The sequence below is a fragment of the Poeciliopsis prolifica genome, unplaced genomic scaffold (genome assembly GCF_027474105.1).
Source record: "Poeciliopsis prolifica strain line A6 unplaced genomic scaffold, Auburn_PproV2 SCAFFOLD016, whole genome shotgun sequence".
Taxonomy (NCBI): domain Eukaryota; kingdom Metazoa; phylum Chordata; class Actinopteri; order Cyprinodontiformes; family Poeciliidae; genus Poeciliopsis; species Poeciliopsis prolifica.
This window is the reverse complement of record NW_026562391.1, coordinates 7,694,470-7,708,236: the sequence shown is the minus strand read 5'-3', so window position 1 is coordinate 7,708,236 and position 13,767 is coordinate 7,694,470. Positions and strand designations below refer to the sequence as shown.

General features: G+C 38.5%; 10 non-coding genes across 10 annotated transcripts; all 10 read left to right on the top strand.

Moving 5' to 3' along the window:
• Positions 1 to 607: 607 nt before the first annotated feature.
• trnak-cuu (transfer RNA lysine (anticodon CUU)) lies at positions 608 to 680 on the top strand. The gene has a single exon. It is a non-coding gene; the product is annotated as a tRNA-Lys (tRNA).
• A 329-nt stretch (positions 681 to 1,009) lies between these two features.
• trnak-uuu (transfer RNA lysine (anticodon UUU)) lies at positions 1,010 to 1,082 on the top strand. Its single transcript has one exon. It is a non-coding gene; the product is annotated as a tRNA-Lys (tRNA).
• A 262-nt stretch (positions 1,083 to 1,344) lies between these two features.
• Positions 1,345 to 1,417, top strand: trnak-cuu (transfer RNA lysine (anticodon CUU)). Its single transcript has one exon. It is a non-coding gene; the product is annotated as a tRNA-Lys (tRNA).
• Positions 1,418 to 2,038: 621 nt separating this feature from the next.
• On the top strand, positions 2,039 to 2,111 carry trnak-uuu (transfer RNA lysine (anticodon UUU)). Its single transcript has one exon. It is a non-coding gene; the product is annotated as a tRNA-Lys (tRNA).
• Positions 2,112 to 2,373: 262 nt separating this feature from the next.
• Positions 2,374 to 2,446, top strand: trnak-cuu (transfer RNA lysine (anticodon CUU)). Its single transcript has one exon. It is a non-coding gene; the product is annotated as a tRNA-Lys (tRNA).
• Positions 2,447 to 2,776: 330 nt separating this feature from the next.
• Positions 2,777 to 2,849, top strand: trnak-uuu (transfer RNA lysine (anticodon UUU)). Its single transcript has one exon. It is a non-coding gene; the product is annotated as a tRNA-Lys (tRNA).
• A 262-nt stretch (positions 2,850 to 3,111) lies between these two features.
• On the top strand, positions 3,112 to 3,184 carry trnak-cuu (transfer RNA lysine (anticodon CUU)). Its single transcript has one exon. It is a non-coding gene; the product is annotated as a tRNA-Lys (tRNA).
• A 330-nt stretch (positions 3,185 to 3,514) lies between these two features.
• trnak-uuu (transfer RNA lysine (anticodon UUU)) lies at positions 3,515 to 3,587 on the top strand. Its single transcript has one exon. It is a non-coding gene; the product is annotated as a tRNA-Lys (tRNA).
• Positions 3,588 to 3,890: 303 nt separating this feature from the next.
• On the top strand, positions 3,891 to 3,963 carry trnak-cuu (transfer RNA lysine (anticodon CUU)). The gene has a single exon. It is a non-coding gene; the product is annotated as a tRNA-Lys (tRNA).
• Positions 3,964 to 4,585: 622 nt separating this feature from the next.
• trnak-uuu (transfer RNA lysine (anticodon UUU)) lies at positions 4,586 to 4,658 on the top strand. Its single transcript has one exon. It is a non-coding gene; the product is annotated as a tRNA-Lys (tRNA).
• Positions 4,659 to 13,767: the final 9,109 nt, after the last annotated feature.

Here is a 13,767-nt window from a genome sequence, read left to right as displayed (position 1 = left end):
TTTCTTTTCTCTCAAAGATGGAGACTACTGAATGTTTTGTTCTTATGTAGGGCTCCTCATAAGAAAATCTTATTTATTTAATAATATCAGAAATGTCTAGAAGCAGAAAAATACACAGTAATTGTGAGCAGCAGGCAAAAGGCAGAAAACAGGAAATAACCCGAGAAATAAAAAAAGACTAGTAAACAAATATACATTCATAAGAGAACAAAGGATGATCACCTGAAGTGTAATCACTGAAAGAAAAACAGCTGTGTAAGATCAGAGAATTGAAAAAAGAAACTGAGGAAAAAATTGTGAGTGAAACAACATAGTGAACAAGGAAACCATTACTACAAAAACATTGGGAATATTTAATCTCAGGGTTGTTGGTTTCGTGCCCCATGTTGGACATATTTAATTTCATTCACACTCTCCCATCAGTGGTTGTAATACAAGCAGTCGTGTTTACATATTTACTGTTATGTTTAAATTTAATTGATAGAGGTCTACAAGTGCTGACAACCCTTTTGTCAAAAGCATTAGAAGTGTTTTGCCGAACTATCGCGCAAGCTAGGAACTGAACTCTGTTTGCACTGTCAGATGCAAATGAAAAGCCTATCATGAAGCCCGGCTAGCTCAGTCGGTAGAGCATGAGACTCTTAATCTCAGGGTCGTGGGTTCAAGCCCCACGTTGGGCGCTTATAATTTAACTTCACGGTCCTGATGGTGACTGTTTACCAGTGCTGTCAAATCCCACTCTTGACAATGTTTATGCATTTGATCTATAGAGCTTATTCCTGGTTTGAAAATTCTTTAGTTGTTCATGGAATGGCTAATCTGAATCTGCCTACCGTACGACGGGCTCTCTAAGAGATTCTTTTCTGGTCTAACAATATTTTATATTTCACGTAAGTGCAGTTGTATGGAAAATTGCAGCAGACTGGGGATTTACACCGCCGATGCTGATGTAGCTATGGTATTAACTTTTTATGACTTGCCGACCGTGAATAAGAAGTTTGCTATGGAAGCCCAGCTAGCTCAGATGGTAGAGCATGAGACTTTTAATCTCAGGGTCATGGGTTCAAGCCCCATGTTGGGTCTCTCTGATTTGACTAACTTCATGTGCTTAATGGGTTTAGACGGCCCAGTACTTCCTAAAATGTGCACTCTGCCATTGTTGGTGGTTATTCAAGCAGTCTCTTTTTATCCTTTGATGTCAAGTTTAAATTTAATTGATAGAGGTCTACAAGTGCTCACAACCCTTTTGTCAAAAGCATTAGAAGTGTTTTGCCGAACTATCGCGCAAGCTAGGAACTGAACTCTGTTTGCATTGTCAGATGCGAATGAAAAGCCTATCATGAAGCCCGGCTAGCTCAGTCGATAGAGCATGAGACTCTTAATCTCAGGGTCGTGGGTTCAAGCCCCACGTTGGGCGCTTATAATTTAACTTCACGGTCCTGATGGTGACTGTTTACCAGTCCTTGAAGAAATGTAACTATAAATCCATGAACCTTGTTGAAACACTTGCTGTTAGACTTGAATGCTATTGATAGACGTCTCCATGTATTCAAAGCCCTTTGGCCAAATGTGTCATCATTGTTTTCTCGTATTAGCACATTCACGTTGAAAAGCTCTAAAGATTTGGCCCAGTGTCTTTGCACCTCTTAATGTGACTTAAAGATGGGGCAAGATGGCTGAGCGGTCAAAGACGCCAGTTGCAAGGATTTACTCCTCAATTCCTGGAGATCTTTCTGGTCTCCCGTTGCAGCTGTGGGTTCAAGTCCCACACTTGACAATGTTTATGCATTTGATCTCTAGAGCTAATTTCCTGGTGTGAAAATTCTTTAGTTGTTCATGGAAGGGCTAATCTGATTCTGCCTTCCGCACAACAGGTTGTCCAAGAGTATTTTCTGGTCTAACAATATTTTATATTTCACGTAAGTGCAGTTGTATGGAAAATTGCAGCAGACTGCAGATTTACACCGCCGATGCTGATGCAGCTATGGTATTAACTTTTTATGACTTGCCGACCGTGAATAAGAAGTTTGCTATGGAAGCCCAGCTAGCTCAGATGGTAGAGCATGAGACTTTTAATCTCAGGGTCATGGGTTCAAGCCCCATGTTGGGTGTCTTTGATTTGACTAACTTTATGTGCTTAATGGGTTTAGGAGGCCCAGTACTTCCTAAAATGTGCACTCTGCCATTGTTGGTGGTTATTCAAGCAGTCTCTTTTTATCCTTTGATGTCAAGTTTAAATTTAATTGATAGAGGTCTACAAGTGCTCACAACCCTTTTGTCAAAAGCATTAGAAGTGTTTTGCCGAACTATCGCGCAAGCTAGGAACTGAACTCTGTTTGCACTGTCAGATGCGAATGAAAAGCCTATCATGAAGCCCGGCTAGCTCAGTCGGTAGAGCATGAGACTCTTAATCTCAGGGTCGTGGGTTCGAGCCCCGCGTTGGGCGCTTATAATTTAACTTCACGGTCCTGATGGTGACTGTTTACCAGTGCTGTCAAATCCCACTCTTGACAATGTTTATGCATTTGATCTATAGAGCTTATTTCCTGGTGTGAAAATTCTTTAGTTGTTCATGGAATGGCTAATCTGAATCTGCCTTCTGTACGACGGGCTGTCTAAGAGATTCTTTTCTGGTCTAACAATATTTTATATTTCACGTAAGTGCAGTTGTATGGAAAATTGCAGCAGACTGGGGATTTACACCGCCGATGCTGATGTAGCTATGGTATTAACTTTTTATGACTTGCCGACCGTGAATAAGTTGTTTGCTATGGAAGCCCAGCTAGCTCAGATGGTAGAGCATGAGACTTTTAATCTCAGGGTCATGGGTTCAAGCCCCATGTTGGGTGTCTCTGATTTGACTAACTTTATGTGCTTAATGGGTTTAGGCGGCCCAGTACTTCCTAAAATGTGCACTCTGCCATTGTTGGTGGTTATTCAAGCAGTCTCTTTTTATCCTTTGATGTCAAGTTTAAATTTAATTGATAGAGGTCTACAAGTGCTGACAACCCTTTTGTCAAAAGCATTAGAAGTGTTTTGCCGAACTATCGCGCAAGCTAGGAACTGAACTCTGTTTGCATTGTCAGATGCGAATGAAAAGCCTATCATGAAGCCCGGCTAGCTCAGTCGGTAGAGCATGAGACTCTTAATCTCAGGGTCGTGGGTTCGAGCCCCGCGTTGGGCGCTTATAATTTAACTTCACGGTCCTGATGGTGACTGTTTACCAGTGCTGTCAAATCCCACTCTTGACAATGTTTATGCATTTGATCCATAGAGCTTATTTCCTGGTGTGAAAATTCTTTAGTTGTTCATGGAATGGCTAATCTGAATCTGCCTTCCGTACGACGGGCTGTCTAAGAGATTCTTTTCTGGTCTAACAATATTTTATATTTCACGTAAGTGCAGTTGTATGGAAAATTGCAGCAGACTGCGGATTTACACCGCTGATGCTGATGTAGCTATGGTATTAACTTTTTATGACTTGCCGACCGTGAATAAGAAGTTTGCTATGGAAGCCCAGCTAGCTCAGATGGTAGAGCATGAGACTTTTAATCTCAGGGTCATGGGTTCAAGCCCCATGTTGGGTGTCTCTGATTTGACTAACTTTATGTGCTTAATGGGTTTAGTGGGCCAAGTACTTCCTAAAATGTGCACTCTGCCATTGTTGGTGGTTATTCAAGCAGTCTCTTTTTATCCTTTGATGTCAAGTTTAAATTGACATTGACAATGTTTATGCATTTGATTCATAGAGCTTATTTAATTGATAGAGGTCTACAAGTGCTGACAACCCTTTTGTCAAAAGCATTAGAAGTGTTTTGCCGAACTATCGCGCAAGCTAGGAACTGAACTCTGTTTGCATTGCCAGATGCGAATGAAAAGGCTATCATGAAGCCCGGCTAGCTCAGTCGGTAGAGCATGAGACTCTTAATCTCAGGGTCGTGGGTTCGAGCCCCACGTTGGGCGTTATAATTTAACTTCACGGTCCTGATGGTGACTGTTTACCAGTCCTTGAAGAAATGTAACTATAAATCCATGAACCTTGTTGAAACACTTGCTGTTATAGTTGAATGCTATTGATAGACGTCTCCATGTATTCAAAGCCCTTTGGCCAAACGTGTCATCATTGTTTTCTCGTAGTAGCACAATCACGTTGAAAAGCTCTAAAGATTTGGCCCAGTGTCTTTGCACCTTCTAATGTGACTTCTAAATGGGGCAGGATGGCTGAGCGGTCAAAGACGCCAGTTGCAAGGATTTACTTCTCAATTCCTTGAGATCTTTCTGGTCTCCCGTTGCAGCTGTGGGTTCAAGTCCCACACTTGACAATGTTTATGCATTTGATCTCTAGAGCTAATTTCCTGGTGTAAAAATACTTTAGTTGTTCATGGAAGGGCAAATCTGAATCTGCCTTCCGCACAACAGGCTCTCCAAGAGATTCTTTTCTGGTCTAACAATATTTTATATTTCACGTAATTGCAGTTGTATGGAAAATTGCAGCAGACTGCAGATTTACACCGCCGATGCTGATGTAGCTATGGTATTAACTTTTTATGACTTGCCGACAGTGAATAAGTAGTTTGCTATGGAAGCCCAGCTAGCTCAGATGGTAGAGCATGAGACTTTTAATCTCAGGGTTATGGGTTCAAACCCCATGTTGGGTGTCTTTGATTTGACTAACTTTATGTGCTTAATGGGTTTATGTGGCCCAGTACTTGAACTCTGTTTGCATTGTCAGATGCGAATGAAAAGCCTATCATGAATCATGAAGTCTCCTGATGGAGACTGTTTACCAGTCCTTCAAGAAATGTAACTATAAATCCATCAACCTTGTTGAAACACTTGCTTTTATAGTTGAATGCTATTGATAGACGTCTCCATGTATTCATAGCCCTTTGGCCAAACGTGTCATCATTGTTTTCTCGTAGTAGCACAATTACGTTGAAAAGCCCCAAAGATTCTGTCCAGTGCCTTTCCACCTTCTAATGGGTACTTCTATTAAGTTATTATGTTTATCTGTGGACCTCTCACACTTGCTTGGCTTACCTGGACAAATATCATTGCTTTTTTCTTCTATCTACATTTACACACTGGTTCTGCATAAATTGTTAGGAGCAATTTTGACTAGAAATAAACACAAATGCTCTTGAGAACATTTTACGTTTTGCACTGAAGCTAGACCTGATGTCCTCAAACGAGTACGTCATGTTTACAGACGTTGTAGCTTGCTAATATTACTCAAATATATAAAATAAGCATGCCAGGTGAAGCTACAGACATAATTGTGCATAAATAAACAAGTTTCAATCATAAAATTCGATTAGGATTTTTACCTTGTCCATGTTTCTGTCGGGAGTTGCCGTCGAAGAAATTGGCCGTCATCTCCGCCATGCTGTTTTTTTTCAAATGAGTGTAATTTCATTATGAGACCACTAGGTGGTGCGGGCATGCCCCCCAGATGAGGACAATTGGTCAAAATTCTTACAAATTCAGTATCATGGTGCAGAACAGCAAAAACGTAATGTCCTCATATGAGGACGCGGGGTCTGAGGAGGTTAGTAGGACATTAGATTTTTTTTTTTTCACATCTTTGAGATGATCTACATTTTTATGTTTGTACCTTCTTTGAAAAAGTCCTCCATTCATGGAACTCAAAGGGCACTAGAGCTGAGAAGTGTATTTTCATGCCATTGAATTTTCAGAGAAGCACTTGTAAAAATGTTATGTATGTTATGAAGGTTGAAATGCTATTTTCCTCAAAAGAATAATGTCCCGTTTCGCTTTAAATTTGTATTATTGCAGTGATCTATTTTAAATATACTGACCTTCTTTTTCCACCAAGGTGTGTATTTCTTATGTTGGAGGGTTCTAACGCTCTCCTGACAAGCCACTCGAACTGCTCTTCTTATCAGAACCACTTGACTGATAACCCATAAATGAGAAGATTTGTTACTATGCCTGGTAGCCTTTTGTGGACATCTGATTTTTGTGCAGTTAAGTAGACTCTTGATATGATTAAGACCTATAGCAAGATTCTTTAGATATACTAAAGGCTACAGCTTACAAACTCAACAACAGCTCTAATGGGGACATCACATGCCTTTCCTGCCAAATCCACATCAATATTTTATATTTACCACAGTATTTATCCACTTTGTGTATTATTTATGAATGTCATTTAATGTGTCACAATGCACACAAAGGATTTTTATGTGTTGTTTATGGTTTTTGTAACCGTGCCATTTAGATAATGTCAAACCATAAGTTCCTCTGGCATCTCTGTAATAGTATTACACTGCCATTGACAAGGCTATTCTCAGCAAATAAGTGTTGCTTCTTCTCAACACTCGACCCTTAATTATTCATATGGAGCTGAATAGGACATTGTTTATCAAGGCTTCGGCACCAGGAAGCCTTGCACTCTGGTCTGTATTTATATGTGTGTGTGCATGCGTGTGTGGTACAAGTTTCACAAGAAAAAAAAAAAGGTATTGAACAACCGCATGCACAGGCAGCCAAGTTTCTAATTGGTAATTAAAATACCTTTGACAAACTAGCCTTCAGTGTCTTCTTGCTATTGGTATGGTAATGAGGGTTGAAGAGGTAAACTGCTTTCCCACCAGAGGGAAACAGGGGAGTGAAGAAAGAGTATGTGTGCCTACCATTGGACATATGTGTGTGTTTGTCACAAATCCTCCGCTTATTTTAGCATGCAGACTTAATTTGACCCAGCGATGTCTATATACAGACACTCTGACACAACAAACTGTGGTGAGGAACATTGTGCGGTGCTAATGCACCGCACAACACCTTGACTGCAACAAATTGTCATTTGGTTAGAGCAGCCTAATTTATTTGAGATGCCTTAAACTATAACAGTGATTAAATAAAAAAAAGACACACATTTTAATTACAAAATTTTAGAATATAGTAATTAATTTAATTTGATTGGATAGTATTTATCTGGCAACATAGAACGTGAAAAAGTCCCTCAAATGAAAACACAGAATATAGGTATTTTTTAATTAAACTGCCATGGTAAATTTTTAATGTAATTATATTGTCCAGTTACTTTTATAATCATAATTACTTTGCAATAGGCCGCTAACTCTCTGTTGTTGGCTCTGTGGATCATTCAGAAATATCATTTCTAAAACAAATTATTCATATTTTGTCTGGTGAATCAAAAAATGGGAAGAAAAAGGTCTTGATGTCTAATGCTTCAAAATAGAAGCTCATTGCTTTCTCTTTAAGCAGTAATTTATGATTCACATGATTTCAATTTACACTGGCATAAAACAAAATAACCAATAATTAATTTATAGGAATTGAACTGAAATGAAAAAGGGGTAAAAAAAAATAAATGCACACTTAAGATTTGTATTTGTATAATGATTTAAAAATTATATATATTTTTCTTCAAATTCAAAATGCACTACTCTAGTTGTATTATTTTAATATTAAAGCAGAATAAATACTTTTTCCAACTTACTGTATATCAGATATTGCATATGAAACACGTAATTACTGCCAACAGGGTTAAATGTTAATCTACATTCACAATTTTCTCCAATAATGCAAAAAATAATGCTTTAGAATTAGTTTAATTCTTTATTTTTTTGTAAGTGTCATTTCCCAAAATACATGGCATTTCAAGAGTTGCTGCATGTCATCATGCTTAAGAAAGTTAAAGGCCATATGAGTAATAACAAAGAAAATGGCAATGCTTTTATACCATGGGTCTTTAGGTCTACATGCAGACTTTCATAATTACAGAGGTCAGTTTGGAACAGACAGAGACAGCCGCTGTTGCCTAGGTGTTGCAGATTATGTTTTTTTTCTTTTTAAAGAAAGCTGTTAAGGGGTTAAGCAAAAGCCATTTTGCATTTCAGTTAGAAAACTGTTTTGCTGCCATGTTAATTTTTAGAAAACAGGATAAGCAACAGCAAACAATCATTTCAAAATGTTGCATGTTTGTGTTTCCCTGACATTCTTGATATCAAGCAACATCTTTGCTGACTTTTAAACACTGAAGAGACACGAGGAAAACCTTTACTTTTTTTTATTAACATCTTTCTGCCCTGCAACTTAACATCTTCCATATCTTTCTCCTCAATCTCTCACCTCCTCCCTCTCCTTCCACACGATCCCAATATGTGTGCTTCTCTATGCCACCTCCTTCCCAACTACCTCTGCCTCAGTTTACTCCCCAATTACAAAGCGCTGTCAGCAGGGTTGTCAGTGTTGCACTGAGGAATGCAGGATAGGCAGACACATGGCTGTTTGATCATTCTCTGCACATCCAGGCAGAAAGCCACCCTGGATAAGCACACACTTTACAGATAAGGTCCTTGTATCATTTAAATGTTAATAGGCTTTCTATGGGCTCAAACCTACATTTATTATTGTGCAAATGAGCCAATTTCAGCATATCTGTGCCGTCGTTAGAGCTGGTATGTTTAGTTGTCTGAACATAATTAGAATTATTGTGCTGTGAGGAAGAGAGAAGAAGATGGTGGGCAAGAAAAGGGAGGGAAAAGAGCTCATTGCTTGTTCTATGGAGAGCGGGACAAGCTCTTTGGTGAAAGTTTCCTTTTAGAGAAAAAAGAAACATTCTCACTTTCCCTTTCATCACACAGACTTATGGATCTCTCTAATTTTCCATCTTCTTAGATTTTCTTCTCCTCAGGCTTCATTATAGGGATGGTTTGGCTCTTTCAAGGAATTATTCTGGTGAAAGTGGACGCTGGAGCTGCAACAAGAAACTGCCTGACAATATTGTTTGACTGGTGTTGTGACAAGTTCAATAATGTTAAGTCAACTTTATTTGTAAAACACATTTCAGCAACAAGGGAGGTCATACTTCTCTACATGATAAAAACATATAGCACAATAAAGAAACAGCAAAGAAACTGGCTTGTAATATTACTGTACTAATCTGATATTTATTTTGTTGAAGATCATTTTATTGTTGCTGACATCACTACTAAAGATTTTGTATGTTTTATTTTTTGACAGAAACTCACTCGTTGGATTTTTTTTATGGGTACAATGTGCTTTGGGCAAAAGGTTGGCTTTTGCCCAAAGCATGCCAAGAAAAAAGCATCCACACCACAATGCCATTGTCTCTGACAGCTGGAATCATCCGTAGAAGGCAAAAAGGATCCAGCCTTCATGTTGTTTATGCTGTATTCTAACACTACCATTGGTATTGTTCAGACAAAATTCAAGATTCATGAGGCCAGACAGCACTGTGTTTACCACTAGTTGGACAGGTGGACCTAAAAAAGTGAGTGGTGAATTTATTTAAAAAAGCATTGGCATTTGAAAATTAGAGGTCTCTATTGTATTCTTGTTTATGTATTCACGGCCAATTATGGAAGATGCCTGATTACCAAGTATCATTCGTTTCTGTCAAAACTGGGCCATTCCTCTCTGCTTTCAGACCATGCTCAGGACTGGCACTTGTTTGGAATATGCTTATTATTAAATCAAATTGAACATCATGGTGTTAAATTAAATGTAAACATTGTTATGACTGAAATTAATTGGACTTACGTGACTTTCTCCAGTGAAACATTAATTTCTTTTAGCTTGAGAAAATGCAGTAATGTTGTAAAACACTCATCTCATGCCTAGTTTGTAAAGCTCAATTTGCTCACTTAACTTGTTGATGAGCTGTAGTTCAATTTTCTAACGCCTACTCCCTCCTGAACATTGAAACCGCTTGTTCTAGCAACATTTTTTTTTTTTTTTTGTACTCCAGTGGGACTTGAGTATTCCTAGTACATGCTTGAGCGCAGGCTTTTACATTTGGGCTTGTATTTCATAATGCAAGTGAATTTCTCAAAGCTGCCCACAGAGACTTGTATGAAATGACTGGAAAGAAGGACGCCTGCTCTGCCATGCTGACATAGCAGCCAGATCTGAATATCTGGCAGATAATCAATAGATGAGTACAACGAAGAGAGAAGCTGTCCTGCAAGCATGAAATCCAAGAAGATGTATAAAAGACTTTTGATTGTGTAAAGAGGACAGTATCAGATTATTTTGTCAAAGCTTCAAACCCTAAGATGTCAATCATTCCCCTGCAGAGCAGCAGATAACCTCTTTCATGCTCTCCCCCCTCTACATTTTTCTGTCTGGAGTGCACTTGTCTATTTTTCTCCTTTGCACTCACCATTTTTGCGTTTACCTGTCTCCTGCTGTCTTTTTCAACTCCACTGTCTACCTGTCTATCACAATTTCTCGATTATGGTCTCTTTTTTCTTAACTTATCTTCTTCATCCAACTTATTCAACAATTTGCAATTTACTCATAATACCTTGTTCACCTCTTGGTTCCAAATCTGCTAAAATCATACATTTACATCTCCACTGCCTTGATATCTTTGCTGTGGCTTGTAGAACCACGCCCCTCTCTGCTGTCACTGTGTGTCTGAGTTCAAATCACTTGTCATCACATTTTCTCTGGTTCTCAAGACGTTGCAGCAATAACCAGCCCATTGAAGGCCGTCTGTTAGCTGATCTGACAGTCCTGGAACACTGGCAGTGGCCACGGGCACTGGCAAAGTCAGCTGTCTAACTATGGCAATGAAACCACACACCCAAGCAGACAGCCAGCTTTCACACTGTGTTTATAAAAAAGTCTGATGTTCCTTTTGGGTTCCCAACTAGAAAGCTTTCGCAGGAATGTAGCTGGAATCGATCCACTTCATTGGAAGTGGATCGATACAGGACAAGCTCTAGCGCACATTTTGTCATGATGTCTTTTCATCCTCCTTTACCCTTTTGCTTTCCCTTCCTCCTAAAGCTTCTTTGCAGCAAAAGAACACACCGACACAGTTTCCGTTCTGTCCTTCTATTTCTACCAGGTTGGCGAAATTGCTTGCAACCTTTGTGAATCGCTTATGCAGACTCCGGGAGCCCAACCTGTGAGAATACACTGAGTATGTACCATAGACTATGAAAATTGGTGCCAAAGATCATGCAAATAAATAAATCAATAAATAGATAGATAAATAAGTTAAAAAAAAAATCAGCATCTCAACATTCTATAAAGTATGTTGAAGGAGAGCATTATTGGTTAATATGTCATATAGCAAATGATGTTGCTGTAAGTGTTCTTTAGCTATAGTCAAAGTAACAGCATAACTATATAGTTTACTACAAGATCACTGAACAGATGTTTTTAGTTTACTGTTTTTTGACTTCCTGTTTAAATGACACTGTTATACTATAAATGTTAAATTATTATTTTAATTTTTGAGGGTGACAAACAAAATAATACACATTGTTGTTTCCACTTGTAAAATTCAAATCCACCACTATTCTTCGCAGTGGCAATGGTGTGTTTCTGTTGATTTGCAGTCCCAAAAGCTCCTTTTTGGTCTCTTCAGCCCAAAGAACATTCTTTCGTTTGACCGTAGCGTCTTCCGCATGCCTTTTGGCAAACTAGCTTTGATGTCAGTTTTCTTCAATAGCGTCTTTGTCACTGCCGCGTTCTCATAAAGCTTTGACTGATGACGAACGTGGGCAACAGTTGTATGCAAGTATCACTCAATTTGTGAGGACAGTCTGAAATAGATTTATAGTTGTCATGTTGCTTCCATATCTTGATGATGGATCTGACTGAACTCTAGGGGATGCCCAGTGCCTGGAGAAATGTTTTTGTATCCATCCCCTGGCCTAGACTTTTCAATACTCTTTCCTCGGATTTGCTTGGAATGTTCTTTTGTCTTCATGCTGTCATGGTAGCCAAGAATACAGATTAACCAGTGAATGGACGTTCCAGACGCTGGTGTCTTTATACTACTATCACTTGAGACGCAGTCAGTGGACTCTGTCTCTGTTCCACTTGTTGTGACTACTGGCACCTGTTGGCTGGACCTCTGTTTAATGAGGTCTATCACTTTAAAGGGGGTGAATATTTTTGTTGTCACATATGTAAATTATTTCTGTTCGTCATCATTTTCACCCTTAAATTTAAGGGGATTTTGAAAATAGCAAAATTATATTAATTTGTAAAAGCAATAAAAAGAGTAAAACATCCATAGGTGTGAATACTTGTCTCTTTTTTGGGCATTGTACACAGGCTTTCCACATTGCCACTAAGTACACACCAATAAATCCAACATCTAGCAAGCCAATAGCACACCCCACAAGGCTATGCTAACTTATTTAGTTTACTTGATTTGACAATTAACTTGCCACTGGAGTTGGTAAGAGACTGCATATTGATTTGCCTTTATGTAAAATTGGAACTCACATCACAAAACATTATAATCACTTCTCCTATAATTATGTGATTTACAAGTGGTTGCTTTTAATCACAGCTCAAACAAATGTAGATTAAAAAGTGTGTTATTGGATTGCTAAGACAATAGCTGACAACCATATCAAATTGAATTAGTTCAGTTTGTTAGATTGGTGCATTTTTTAGCATTTTTAGGCTATTTGTAAACTGACAGGGTGCAAAATGAAAGACAGGAAAATAATTAAATTTTAGCAGCAAAACTAGAAAAATACAAACACATTACACAAATTGCCTGACATAGAAATCCGCCACCAGCATGCACTGCATAATTTAAATATTTTTAGAATACAACGCCCAATAACTAGGATGCTTTGTCTTGTCATCCTTCAGTCAGAATACCAAATATCAGCTAGGACTCCAGAGTGGACAAGTATCATTAGTCATTGAGTAAATAAGATCAGAAATAATTTAATGAAGAATAGGATATATCCTATTCTTCATTAAAGAAGAATACATGCACTTGCTGAAAATGTGTCTAGGACACAGGAGAGCAGAAAAAAAACAATTTGAATTCAAGCTTCCAGAGTTATTTTGAAGGAAATAATTTTCAGAATTCACATCATCTTGTGACTTCTGAACATAATTTTAATCCATCTGGCACTTGGCGAAGGTCAAGAGGAGTGATGGAAAGAGGGATGTCTCAGCTGACTAACATGGTCTGTGGCTACAGCTGTATTCCTCTAACCCCACATGCTTTGCTTGTGATATCTGGCTCCTAAGAGGCACGTATCTGTCTTTGATTCAAAGATGCTGTTACCCTCTGGGTGGTTGGTCGTTGTACAAAATCATAACATGGCACAATGGGTGCCTTGTTGTCAGATGATTAGGCAGACTGCGTATGTCTGTGGGGCCTTGTATTTGATATATTATATGGACCATTTTCCGAACACATCCTACGATGTGGGGATCAACTTATGGGTTATGGTTTAAGTTTAGGACTAAGATATGAATTAAATTAAGGTTAGGTTTTGGGTTAAGCATGCACTGGTAGTGATTATATGGATAAGGATCAAAACAATTTGATCGGATCAGGGTTTTTTGTTTGTTTGTTTGTTTTTGTTTAAACTGACCCCATGAGGACAGCCAGTGCAAATAAGTGAAAAATGAATGGGAGTCAATGGAAAATCCTTTTGAAGATAGAAAGACATACTCTGTGTGTGTGTTTCTATGTGTCCATGCACGCTTGCATGAGAAAGGGTATATGTGTGCTGCCTAATTTGTCTGACAGTGGTTTCAAATAACAATGCATGTCAAAGCTAGTGAATAAGCCATGTGATGGACAGCTTTTTTTGTCTCCCAGAACTTATCATGTGGCAATGTCAGAGTGTTGACTGGGAATTTGCCGGAAGGGGCAAAATTGGAAAAAAAAAACATTATTGAGCTTTACTGAATTCAAAAAGTTTTTTGCATGTCATTTTCTCTTGTCTGAAATAAAATTGCCCTGTTCTCTAAAAACTA